This window comes from Cornus florida, unplaced genomic scaffold (assembly GCF_030987335.1).
Source record: "Cornus florida cultivar Cherokee Brave unplaced genomic scaffold, ASM3098733v1 CherokeeBrave_3.0.0_Hap2_Chr11, whole genome shotgun sequence".
NCBI classification, from domain to species: Eukaryota; Viridiplantae; Streptophyta; class Magnoliopsida; order Cornales; family Cornaceae; genus Cornus; species Cornus florida.
Genome location: NW_026775581.1, coordinates 16,822,771 through 16,837,376, shown reverse-complemented (window position 1 = coordinate 16,837,376; position 14,606 = coordinate 16,822,771). Strand labels below are relative to the sequence as shown.

At 32.0% G+C, this 14,606-nt stretch overlaps 1 pseudogene; it reads left to right on the top strand.

Moving 5' to 3' along the window:
• The first annotated feature begins 262 nt into the window (after positions 1–262).
• LOC132280853 (spermidine synthase 1-like) lies at positions 263–14,535 on the top strand (annotated as a pseudogene).
• Positions 14,536–14,606: the final 71 nt, after the last annotated feature.

The window sequence follows — 14,606 nt, the reverse complement described above, 5'->3', positions numbered from 1 at the left end:
AGAAATGTGGATAATAATAATAATAATACATTCATATTATCTACACAGATTTGGACAACCGGCCCACAGCTATTTGTGTTTGTGGTAGAAGGATCAGTACATATACATGTATATTGCCTATATAAGCCCCATATGAAGTGGAGCTTCTTCTACACATTGAGCTAGCTAGCTTTTGGCAGTAGTAGCAGTAGCACTAAATTAAAAGGCCACACACACACATACACACACATATATATAGAGAGAGAGAGAGGAGAGATTAATTATGGCAGAACAGAATGGTTTTGCTTATGTTGAGGATCAAGTAGTACTTGTGGGTGATAACTACCACAAAACTGCTATCATCTCTCCTTCAGCACCGTCCAAGGATATTGAGAACCTTAATAATGGAGATTACTGAGTATCCACTGCAATTCCTGGATGGTATGCTAACATTTTACCTATGTGGCCAGGTATTATATTATATGTGTTTCTTTCAAAATAATGTTGCTCTCTCTCTCTCTCTCTCTCTCTCTCTCTCTGACATCTTGTGCAATAGTGTTTTTTAAATGATCTTGAGCAATAGTGTTTTTTTGTTTTGTTCGTTTTTTCATTTTCTTTCTTGTTCTTCGTTTTTTTTTTTTTTTTTTTCCGTGTAATTCATTCAATGTTTATAGAACTAGTTTACACCAGCTGTTTGCAAAAAAAAGAGTTTTACAGGGGTCTTACGTACGTCAAGGCTCATTCTACCACCAACCGGTTAAAATAAAAAGGAAAATTATATATAAATGAAGTCAAAGTTTCATATTTCCTTAGAGACTGAGTCAAAGTTTCATATTTCTCTAAAATGGATTGCTGATGTGGCACATGGTTTTTTACTGTTTAGAAATTGTGGTGCCTAAAATACCCTTCCGCGAAGGTACTACTTTTTCTTCGAAGGTACTACTTTTTTGAACTGAAGGTACTACTTTTTAGCGTCCAGGTACCATGTTTTTTAAATACCCGCGAAGGTACTACTTTTTCTCCGAATGTACTACTTTTTTGAACTGAAGGTACTACTTTTTTGTTAGAGAAGGGCATTTTAGGCACCACAATTTTCTAAACAGTAAAAAACCACGTGCCACCTCAGTAATCCATTTTAGAGAAATATGGAACTTTGACTCAGTCTCTAAGTAAATATGGAACTTTGACTCCATTTATATGTAATTTTCCCAAAATAAAAACTCAGTCTAGTCGAGTTCCGTAAATAATTTCATAAATGTATTACATAGTGTATAATAAAAATATTGGGATTATAACAAATACATGAATTATGAATCCATATTAAATAATTTAAAATAATGCAGTGTTTGTTCATGTTCAACTCAACAAGTTTAAAAGATTCATGACCTATTTAAATTTGAGAAGTTGAACTTTATATGACTCTAAAAAAGTCCTAACTTCATGTATAAGTAATTTTTTTTATGTTATTAATTCTATTCAAGTAGCAATAAATATAATTAAAAACAACCGTCAAAATAGGACAATGCTTAGGTACTCACTGGTGAGTAGGGTGAAGCTATTCACTCCTATATGGTCCAATAATAAAATACCACATCACATTTAATAATAAAATAATTCACACCTAAAAACGCTATATACGTTTATTCAATAGTTGATCAGAGAAAGTCACATTTAATAATAAAATAATTCACACCTAAAAACACTATATACGTTTATTTAATGGTTGAACCGAGAAAGAAAGAAATTGGACCACATAGGAGTGAGTAGCTTCACCCTATTTACCAGTGAGTAACTAAGCATTGTCCGTCAATATATATATATATATATATATATATATATATATAACAATTCCCCATATAATTGAAAAAGGTACAGTCACTTAAATTTTTTTTTTTTTTTTTTTTTTTCATAGTACTATAGTCCACTAATGAAAAGTGAATCCATTAATGAAACATATTATGTCTTTCTTTTGCTAAAAATCGACAATATACTTACGGAAAAGGGTGATTGGATGTGACTTTTTTTTACTGGAATTTTGCTTATGTTAGTGATTTAAATGTATATGTATCGACATATGTAAGGTGGTGGAACATGGTGCGTGACTAGATGATTAACTTATTAGCAATTCGAATTTAATAATCTTGAATATGAATTATAATCAATCCGATATGATAATAATAATATAATATATTATATGTTATAAATATATTATTAATGCCATAATATATAACATTGACAAATGATTAAAATACTTTTTAGCATTATTTTTTCTTCTTCTTCTTCTATCTCTCTAATCCGTCTTTTTATATTTTTTTCTTTAATCAAAGTCGATTACTAATTTTCGACTCTCTTTTTTGTTTAAATTTTATTTTTCTTTTCCGCCTTCTTTTTTTTTTTTTTCCCCTACTAATTGTCTGCTAACTCATGTAAAGTTAATTGTTTTTTTAACAATTTCTTTTTATTTTTTAAACAGATTCAGTTACCATATTGAATATCCGATTAATAACAAATTGGATATTGATTCATTTACAAATAATCTATTAAGTTATCCGATCGGATCATCAATGCCTCTTTTTCAAATCAGATCATGCCTGATGTAGTCCAAGTCTGACTCGTTTACGAGTCTATGTGTGACAATGGTGGTGGCAAGATAATCTTATCCTCCAAAAGTAACATGGATTGAATTGGATTGATAACATTTTTAATATCATCCTCATAGTTTACTCCAACATTTTTAATATCATTCTCATAGTTTTACTCCAAAGGGTGGTCAAGTATGAAGGTATAGTTTTTGACATTACTCAATATCCTAGCAGGTAGAATGCTCACTTTTTAAGGATGTGTGTCCGTTTTCGAGTCCCTCCTCTCCCTCCTTACCAAAAAAGAAAGAAAAAGAGAGAATGTGTGTTTTAAAGAGGGAGCGTGGAAAATGACGACGTGGTGAAGAGAGAATGGAGAGTGGCGATCGTGGTGGCAATAGAGGGAAAGGGCTAGTGATGGTTCAAGGGAAAGGTCGAGAAGGATGAATTTAGAGGGAGAGAGGATGATAATGATGATTTAAACGTGATATAAATATTCCATTTTAAGCGTCCCTTTCTAGAAACCTAACTTTTTAAAATGTGATTTTTAATTTTTTTTTATTATATTAATAGTGAATGAATGATCAAACTTAATCAGAATTATTTTCGGACAACTAAATATATAAAAGTGGACGGGAGTATATATATAAATATGACAGTACTTACCTACACACCAATGAGTAAATCAATTCTAATGACTGCTAACGTGGTCCAATCATGCATCCACACATCGGTTATAATTACACAATCAGAAAAGTAATAAATAAGAAACCAGAGATAGAGGGCAATGCAAAATTTGCCAAATATCAATAATATATATATATATATATATATACACATATATATATATGAATTATTAAATGCAATGCAATTAGACCAATTTGGACAATTGTTACCTTTCTTCTTTGGGCAACAAAATGAAATTTGTTGCTAGCCATACATACAGAGTATGATAATAATTAATTTCTTCTAAATTAATTCATTTTGGTTCTTCTTCTACAGGGCAGGCATTTCTCTTTAAGGTAGAAAAGACCTTATTTCAAGGGAAATCTGAATTCCAAGAAATGTTTGAATTTCAGGTACTTATTACTGTGGAAAATATAATATTTTTGTCTTTACGTGGCTTCCACAATAACAACACTCTTTTACTCTTTTGACCTTCGTGTAGTAACCGTCCAAATTGGTCCCAACTAATTTTGACCACTTGTGTCAGTGTACACGAATTTCTTTCTTATTCTTTTTCCCTTCTTCTTTTTTTTCTAATTTTTTTTTTTTTTTTTTGGGAAAGTAGCGTACTTGAATTTTAACAATAACTAAAATTAATAACTTGTTTTAGATTTATTAAAATTAAAAATAAAGTATTGAAAATTTTAAGAATTGAAGTGCTGAAATTTTCAAGTGATAATTTAAAAAATATATGTTTTGAATTTTTAGTATCCGACTTCCAGTGGTAAAGTGACATATGTATCTGTCACTTAAAAATTTAAGTGATGTTCATCATTTTTAGTTATATTCAAAATACTTTATCAAACGTATTTAATTGTATTAACGCTGAATTGAGTAACCATACAACCTAAGTTCATATAATTTGATAAAGGTGAGGTGAACTCATTATAAATTTTTGAAAAAAAAAATCATGATGTCTAAAGTTATTCATAACTTGTATGACGCTATTACTGCATGTGTGTAGTCTTCAGCTCATGGTAAGGTTGCTATCTTGGATGGATCTATTCAACTCACAGAAAGGGATGAATTTACATACCAAGAAATGCTCACTCATCTCCCACTCTGCTCTATTCCAAACCCTAAAAAGGTTTTCCTTTGTTCCTCCCCCTCTCTCTCTCTCTCTCTCAAGTTTTCTGTGTTTTTTTTACCTCAAATTTGTCATAAACTTATCCCAATCAAAATTTTCTCAAGGTGTTGGTTATTGGGGGAGGAGACGGTGGCATTCTCCGTGAACTGTCGCGCCATTGTTCCGCAGAGCAGATTGATATATGTGAAATTGATAAAATGGTGATAGATGTGAGTAAACAAAGAAAGCAAATTACAGGAGCCTCAATGCTATTTTTGCATGCAGAACACTTGAACAGTAATTGTTGGTCTCAGTTGTGAAATGCACATGATGTTTCAGGTCTATAAGAAGTTCTTTCCTGAAATAGCCATTGGCTATGACGATCCCAGAGTGAGCTTACATATGGGTGATGGTATTATCAGTTGATTCTTATTCTTGTGTGATTCATTTTTTTTTTGGATAGTTTTGGTTTCACTCCATATGACACCATTATCTACCCACACAGGAGTTGAATTCATGAAGTATGTTCCTAAGGGTACTTACAATGCCATCATACTGGATGCATTCAAGGAGATGGGTCTCTCTCTCTCTCTATATATATATATGTACATGTCGTATGTAAAAAATACCCTTATATTATACATATATTATATACATAGAGCATATAACCACCAGCTGTAGGTTCTAATTAAAACCCCTAACGTTCATTTTTTGGGGTGAACAGGAGCTTCACGTCAGGGACGGAATGAAAGGTAAGGGGGCAAAAATGAATTTTGGGAGACAATAGTGCATTTCTTTAGTAATTTTAGCTTTTAAGGGAGGCAAATGTAATATTTCATAGACATATTTAACTAAAAACAAACAGATTATAAAAGTAGATTACTAACAAATTCAATGTAGATCCGTCACTGCCGCACGCCAGTGATGAAAATACTAAACTGCCTGCCCTTCTTGAAGTAAAATAAAGAGTAAAAAACCCAGTGATTGTAAAATGAACATAATGGCCTTGAGGAAACCACGACGTTTTGGAGGTATGATATTTGTATAGAAAATGGATAAGGGCATTTTGGATATTTAGCACAATTAATTAGTCACATACCACACACATGGCTTTATAACAATACTTTTTTAACGGTTCACTCCAGATAAGCCCTTATTTGTAATATTTTAAAAAAATTAAAGAACACATATCCAAAATAAACTATAGGGATGTTATATACTTAACCCTATATCATATGAAGACTTGATATTTTATTTTCTGAAGATGTCAAATTTGACAATCTCCAGGCCTGGTGCCCAACAGCTGATAGATAAAAACTTCTTAGAAACAGCGGTGAAGGCGCTGCGCCCCGGAGGAGTGATGTCTTGCCCAGCAGAAAGCCCATGGAATCCCTATTTCATTGTTGAAGATATCATATCACATTGTCACAAAATCTTCAGAGGTTCTGTTAACTATGCTTGGACCACAGTCCCTGCATATTCAAGGCAAGAATGCTACATAACTCTTTGACTAACCTGATCAACCTTTCTTGTTTATAATTCTGGACAAATATCATTTCAGTGGGGCGATCGGTTTTATGCTTTGTGTTACTGAAGGACCACCGGTCGATTTCAAACACCTAGTGAACCCGATAGATACAGAGACTTACGGCGTAGCAAAAGGGCCATTGAAGTTTTACAACCAAGAGGTAATTCATATCTTACCAAAAGCTTCTGCATATGCACTCATATATAGATTTCAGGTTTCCTCAAACTTGGTGGTTTTAACTGTTGGGATTTATATGCCCTGGTATAGCAAATTCCTGTTTGGATTAAAGTGACATATGTTCCTGACGTTTATGAAATATTTATGTTTTATACAATTGGTGAATTCAATGTATTATATTTCGATTCATTATAGAATTGATAGTGTCCATTTGATTACAAGAGATATTTATATATATGTTTGTGATGGCAATCAATGCATGATATATAAATAGTAATCATAAATGGTTCATAGTCGGTAATTATAGATGGATTCATAATTAATTAAGATTTGAACTGGATCCGCGTTAGGTTGAGATATATTACGAGAGCCGTCATATGCAATTGCTCCCTATCACCGTCATGGCATTTGACTCTTAAGTATGAGAAAATTATAGACTCTTTTATTAATTAATAATTACTTTGATTTATTCGGCGGATTTTTCGAGATCCTTAGACCGACACTTTGGGGAATTATGTAATTAATAGTTAGAGGGTTATATTTTCAATATTTGCATCATTGCTACTTGTATTTATTTTGTATTGATTATGGTTGATCACAAAGTAAATTCGAAGGCCTTCGTGTGTTTTTAGACAAAATGATTTATTATATATTTATTTATTTAAATTATTATTTTTGTCAAACAAATATTTTATTGTGATCGAGCCAGAAATAATCAGAGGTACCAAAATAGATATATTAATTAAGTAGTCGGATTGATGGCTTTATTTATCCGATAACTAATTATACATAGAGGGGTCAAAGTGCAATATTGACTTAGAGGTTATTTATTATTTAATTGGAGTTCAATTAATTTCTTTTAGTGGAGTAGAAATTAATTTATGAATTAATTGAATTGGGTCCATGGTCCGGGTCAATTATTAATTCATTGTAGCCAATAAAATAATAGGCCCAATGGATTCTCACTCATAGCCCAACTTGATATTGGAATCATATTAGATTTGAGACATATGAATTAGAGATGGAGAAGGATTTGTTGTTTTCTTTTCTTTATTTTTATGTTGCCTATAAATATACATGGTCTATGTATATTTTAGGGGTGATTTTTAGTAGAAGGAAAAAGGAATATATTTTCTCTCTCTAGAAAATTAGGGTTTATGTTCTCATCTAATGGAGGCTCCCACAAGCCTAGTTTTCCAAGGTCATTCATGGAAGCATATGAGTGATTCCTAAAGGCAAAACAATTACCAAGAAGATGGAGATCCAAGGAGAATGCATCTTGCTAAGGGATCTACAATAAGTGAGAACATTCACTTTAGAGGAAAGTTTTAAAGGTTTACTCAGACCTTTGATGTAAGTATTCAATCTGTTAATTGAATGATATATCATATTTTTATTTTTGCGTAAAACTTGTCTCTATGTGATGAATCAAGATCTATGAATCAAAATCCCTCGAAAAGTTTTTAAAACTTGCACGTTTCCCAACAGTGGTATCAGAGCATGGTTTGATTCATTACTAGAGATCATGATTTTATGAAAATCATCATTCATGGATCCAAATTTATATATGCATATGTATATATTTTTATATGATCATGATGTATGTATATTTGTGATTTGATGAATGTTGATGAATGTTTGGGCCATGGATGAAGCTTATAGGTTAAATTAATGTAATTTTATCTTTGGATGAATGTAATTAAGGCTTTGATTTAGCCGTTTGAAAGTTCAATGATGTAATTTAATTTTTTCCATTGTATTTCAAATTGTAAATATTTTTAAAGCCATGTAATCTTCGTCAAAGGATGCTATGAAGCTTCAAGAAAGTCCAAGAGGGTTAAATTAGGCTTCAGGAATTTTCTGGGATTTTTTAGAAATTTTCCGGAATTTTTTTGAAATTTTTTTAAGGCCTAATTTAATTTCTGGAATTTTTCGGCGATTTTCCGGTGACCGGAGAGTTGTTGGCGGCAAGGTTTTGGCCGGAGATCAAGAGGGATTGATGGGAAATAATCCCATGTGACGCGGCTAATGATAGACCCTCGCGCATTACTTAGAGCATATAAATGTTAAAAGCTGAATCCATTGGCCATTTATATTGCTTCTGTCTGTTATTTATTTATTTAACTGATACATGGAATAATTAATTGTTTATTATTATTATTCATGCATTGGATCCATGATATTTAATTAAATGACTTAATTTATATTAATTAAATTATGAAAATTAATTGGATTTAATTACTAATTAATTAGAGGCCACTTATTGGGAAACGAAAAATTATTTTTGTAAATTATTTTTGAAGTGTGCCTCAAATTAAATATTAGTGAATCATTTAAGTCCAAATATTTTCTAAATTTAATTGGATTAAAATCAAGACGTTTTGCATACATTATATCATGTAAATGAATAAATTCAAAACCCTAATTATGAATGATTAAAAAATTAAGTGGGAGCAGGGATTTTTATACATTACCTCATGGCCTTCGTTATTAAAACCATTGTAATTAGATCTTCAAAAATAAGGCCTCACGCATGATTTGAAGAGTCTTAATATTACAAGAATGGTTGTCTCATGAAAATAATAATATTAAATATTCATTGTAATTAGATCTTTAAAAATAAGGCCCTACGCATGATTTAAAGAGTCTAGATTATAATGACAAGATATTTAATATTTTATTTTTCATTAGAGCATTAATAACGTTATACACTCAATCTAAAATCAATAGTGTTAGCTCCCCAACGGAGTGGTCTACACTAGGTGATTTTAGAAAGGCTAAACATAATCGGGAATTATTTCATATAGATAGACAAGGCATTGTCTTAAGAGATATGGAGATGATGAGATTTGCCCGCTAATAGCAATAATGAACTTCGCCAACCGAATAAGTTATTGGTGTATTGGTTATCCGATTTTTCATGCAGTGGTTAAGGGACCCACATACTATTTTAATGGAAGTGCTCGCCTAATAGTAAATGAATCTCAACAATAGTAATAATGAATCTCAACAATAGTAATAATGAACTCCTCCAACAGGATAAGTTATTGACATATTGATTGGTTGATTTATTATGCTACAGAGTTGAGGGACCCGCATTAATTAAAAGGGATTGTTCACCAATAATGATAATGATCTCTTGTTCGATTGAGATTTATTATATTATGTGGTTAACAAACTCATTTTAATTTTAAATATGCATGATAGTATTAATAATTTACCTTGCATATCGTATGAATGCATTTATATTCAGATGAATTATGTCTAATCCATTTATCTGCTTGCTTACATATTCTATGATATTAGACCTCATTTATAATGACTAGAAAAGGAATTTAGATATTTTATGGTACAAATGTATTTACTACTCCTAAAACATAATCCTTTTACTTTAAGATACCCAAGAGAACATTAATGTTTTGAATAAGTGAAATAAGGCAAATGAGATGAATTGGTGCAATATTCTAGAGTTTACCTCGAATACGCTCCAAAGCTAACATTTACATTATTTTATTTTCTTCAAGCATCATGTTAGATGTCAATAAGATATTTTGGTGAGATTAGATAGAGAGTATGCCAAAGTACTATATCAGACTTGAATAACATCAAGATAGCCTAAGGAACTCCAGTATGAAATCGAATTTTGGAAAATGATTGTTTATTATTTAAAAATTAGCTGGAGATCAAAAGGGCTGACTTGAGTGGTAAGTTTCAAGTTGACATGATTATTACCTTGTTACCAAACTCATTCAATTCTGTTAGAGTAAACTAAATAAGGAATCAGTTTGAGTTCACACTCGCTGATATTCTTATAGAATTGGTAACAGATGAAGGGATAATCAAGAGTATAGGCGTTCCTATCAATCTAACCTAGTCTATACCATCTTCTTCTAGACCCAAGTGGACGGGCAAAGCAAAGAAGAAGGATGATAATAGGACTAGACTAGCACAAAACATGGGTATTCAAAAAGGTTAAAGGGAATAAGGCAGTGTATGTTGAGGGCGAAGAAAACTGTTTCTTTTGTCGCTAACTAAAACACTAAAGGACGAACTGTTTAAGCAATGACGTGGCATAGGAAAATATATATTTAATCATTGAGCCATGTTATGTGGTTGCGTCTATTAATTCCTGATGGATAGATTCTGGAGCCACTAAACATGTTTGCAATTTATTGTAAGGATTTCAGGAATCCAGAAGCCTTGATGATATGGATATATATTTATCTTTTGACCTGATGCCAAGGTTGTAGTTAAGTCAGTGGGAGTATTACATTTGAAATTAGAGAGTATGAAGATATTAGTATTAGAGAACTATCTTTATGCACAGAAGTGAAACGTAATCTCATTCTTATTTCACTTTTAGTTTATAAAAACTGTGTTGTTATTTTATAAAACTGGTTTTATAAAATTGAATAGATATGCGATTGCTTCTGGTGCATTGAAAGATGGTTAATATACTATAATCACAAACTCTTAAGATTTGCAGGATGTAGAAATTAATGTTGCATCTTCTAGATTGAATGTTAAGAGAAAATTTGTTATTCCTGACTCATTGTATTTTTAATGTCTATTTTTTGGTTGTTATCAATCAAAATAAGATTCAAAGATTGGTCAAAGAAGGTTAATTACCTAGTGAGGCAAGGGAGCCTAAACCAAACTTGTGAACCCTGTTTTGAAGGATAGATAACTCTTAGGGCTTAATCAGCCAGATGAAATAGACATAAAGGACAATTGGAGTCGGTACACACTGACACGTGTGGTCTTATGAACATCCAAGCAAGATTACTCACGTTTTGGATAAGTTTATCTGATGCAACACAAGTCTTAAACTCTTGGTATTTTCTGAGAAGGTTAAGACTGATGTGGAACACATATTAGGTAAACTTATCAAGACATTTCGATCTGATCGATGATATGAGTATTTCTTGGGATATTGCAAAGACTATATGGTCAATGAGGGTATTATGTACCAGTTTTCCGCAATTGACGCTAAATGTATTTAGGTGTCAAATAGGAATAACAGAATTCCACTTAATATGGTTAGATCTATGATCAGCTATGCTACATTATCTCTTTCATTTAAGAGTTTAGCGTTAATGACATCGATGCGCATTATGAACTGCATTCCATCTTAGTCTGTCAAGGATACCGTTGAGCTGTGTTTTTTACTAAATATTAGTTTGAATCATATGCACATATGGGGTAGTCTTGCACATGTGCGCTTGATATGGACAAGTAAGTTGGAAGCAGATCATAGGCATGCTAGATTTGATAGCTACTCTAAATGTCACTAGGATGGATTATTTTATGATCTCAAAAATAAAAGTTGATTGTTTTCACTCACTGTTTATCTATAGGAGAATCATATTATGAATCATATACCTAGTAGCATAATGTTAGAGAATTTGGTATGAGTACCAGATGTACCACATGTGAACACACTTATTATAGAGATTGAGAATAATATATGAATACCCTATTGATGCGTTAGCATCATCTACTACACAGATTCTTGCATCGGTACATTGATGTAGTGGGAGGATTATCATCCAATTCGACAGAATCATGTTTTTAGGTGAGACCATTATGGACATCCCTGTTAAACATGAGTTGGACCCAGTAAGCTACACGGAAGTGTGAACCGATGTGGATACAGATCGTTTTGGTGAGTTACTATGAAATCAGAGTTGGAATCTATGTATTCTAATAAATTCTGGGATCTTGTAGAACTTTCTAGTAGGGTGATTCCTATGGAAGGCAAGTTAATCTACAAAAAGATACCAGAAGATTTCTTAGTGAATAAATCATGAGTGTACAAGGGAATGTCATTATTTTTCTAATTCTATATATATTGATGACATCCTACTCATTTAGAATGATGTGGAAGTTTTGTCATCAATAAAGAGGTAGTTGTTCAATTACTTTTAAATAAAGGATTTTCAGGATGTAAGCTAGATTCCTAGGATCAAGCTTTTGCAAGATCAGGTTAAAAGGAAAATAGGCTTATCTTAATAATCCTACATTGATAAAGTTTTGACCAGGTTTGGTATGCATAACTCAAAGAATGAGTTCTTGCTTTATTGATATGGATGGCTCTCTCTAGTAAGTAGTTTTTCAAGACTATCAAAGGAGATTGAGCAAATGAGACTGGAACAATATGTTTCGGCATATGAGAATCTCATATATGCCATGGTCTATACCAAATAGGACATCCGCTACATAGTAGGGATAGTCAGTAGAGATCAGTCCAATACTGGACTTGACAACTGGTTTATTGTGAAAAATATCATTAAGTACCTAAGGAGAACCAATGATATCATATTCATTTATGGATGTGATGATATGGTCCTAGTCAGGTATGTTAGTTCTGATTTTCAATCAGAAGTAGATACTATGAGGTTCATGACTTAGTGTATGTTCACTTAATGGAAGGGAGATCAGTTGGTAGATTGTTAAGTAGATTTCAACTGCTGACTCAAACCTGTATGTGGAATATATTGCAGCCTTAAAGGCGGCAAAGGAAGCCTATTAGTTTGATCTCACTGATTTAGAGGTTGTGGAGTATACTAGCCTGCCTATTGAGCTATGTTGTGACAATAGTGCAGAAATAGTCCAAACCAATGACCCAAGGTTCCATAGATGAACAAAATACACTAATAGGAAGTATCATGTTCTACATGATATTGTCCGGCAAGAAAATGTACTTGTGGCTAGAACATTGCATTGGAACACAACTTTGTTGATCCATTAACAAAGGTGTCGTCGATCAATAGTTTTGATCAACACCTGGATAAGATTGGAGTTAGATGCAATTTGAATTGGCTATGAGGAAAATGTACTTGTGGCTAGAACATTGCATTGGAACACAACTTTGTTGATCCATTATCAAAAGTGTTATTGATCAATAATTTTGATCATCATCTGGATAACATTGGAGTTAGGTGCAATTTGAATTGGCTATGAGGGCAAGTGGGAGCTGTTGGGATTTATATGCCATGGCATAGCAAATTCCTGTTTGGATTAAAGTGACATATATTCCTGACGTTTATGAAATATGTATGTTTTATACAATTGGTGAATTCAATGTATTATATTTCGATTCATTATAGAATTGATAGTGTCCATTTGATTACAAGAGATATTTATATATATGTTTGTGATGGCAATCAATGCATGATATATAAATAGTAATCATAAATGGTTCATAGTCGGTAATTATAGATGGATTCATAATTAATTAAGATTTGAACTGGATCCGCGTTAGGTTGAGATATATTGCGGGAGCCGTCGTATGCAATTGCTCCCTATCACCGTCATGGCATTTGACTCTTAAGTATGAGAAAATTATAGACTCTTTTATTAATTAATAATTACTTTAATTTATTCGGCGGATTCTTCGGGATCCTTAGACCGACACTTTGGGTAATTATGTAATTAATAGTTAGAGGGTTATATTTTTAATATTTGCATCATTGCTACTTGTATTTATTTTGTATTGATTATGGTTGATCACAAAGTAAATTCGAAGGCCTTCGTGTGTTTTTAGACAAAATGATTTATTATATATTTATTTATTTAAATTATTATTTTTGTCAAACAAATGTTTTATTGTGATCGAGCCAGAAATAATCAGAGGTACCAAAATAGATATATTAATTAAGTAGTCGGATTGATGGCTTTATTTATCCGATAACTAATTATGCATAGAGGGGTCAAAGTGCAATATTGACTTAGAGGTTATTTATTATTTAATTGGAGTTCAATTAATTTCTTTTAGTGGAGTAGAAATTAATTTATGAATTAATTGAATTAGGTCCATGGTTCGGGCCAATTATTAATTCATTGTAGCCAATAAAATAATAGGCCCAATGGATTCTCACTCATAGCCCAACTTGATATTGGAATCATATTAGATTTGAGACATATGAATTAGAGATGGAGAAGGATTTATTGTTTCCTTTTCTTTATTTTTATGTTGCCTATAAATATACATGGTCTATGTATATTTTAAGGGTGATTTTTAGTAGAAGGAAAAAGGAATATATTTTCTCTCTCTAAAAAATTAGGGTTTATGTTCTCATCTAATGGAGGCTCCCACAAGCCTAATTTTCCAAGGTCATTCATGGAGGCATATGAGTGATTCCTAAAGGCAAAACAATTACCAAGAAGATGGAGATCCAAGGAGAATGCATCTTGCTAAGGGATCTACAATAAGTGAGAACATTCACTTTAGAAGAAAGTTTTAAAGGTTTACTCAGACCTTTGATGTAAGTATTCAATCTGTTAATTGAATGATACATCATATTTTTATTTTTACGTAAAACTTATCTCTATGTGGTGAATCAAGATCTATGAATCAAAATTCCTCGAAAAGTTTTTAAAACTTGCACGTTTCCCAACATTAACATGCTTTACATATGCATATTGCTGCATTCTGTCTGCCAGCTTTCATGAAGACGATGAGAGCTTCCAAAATATGACTACGAACTTGTACGAATGCCACGAAATGAAGATTCAGCAATTGTATTTGATTTCTGGTTGTAACAAACCA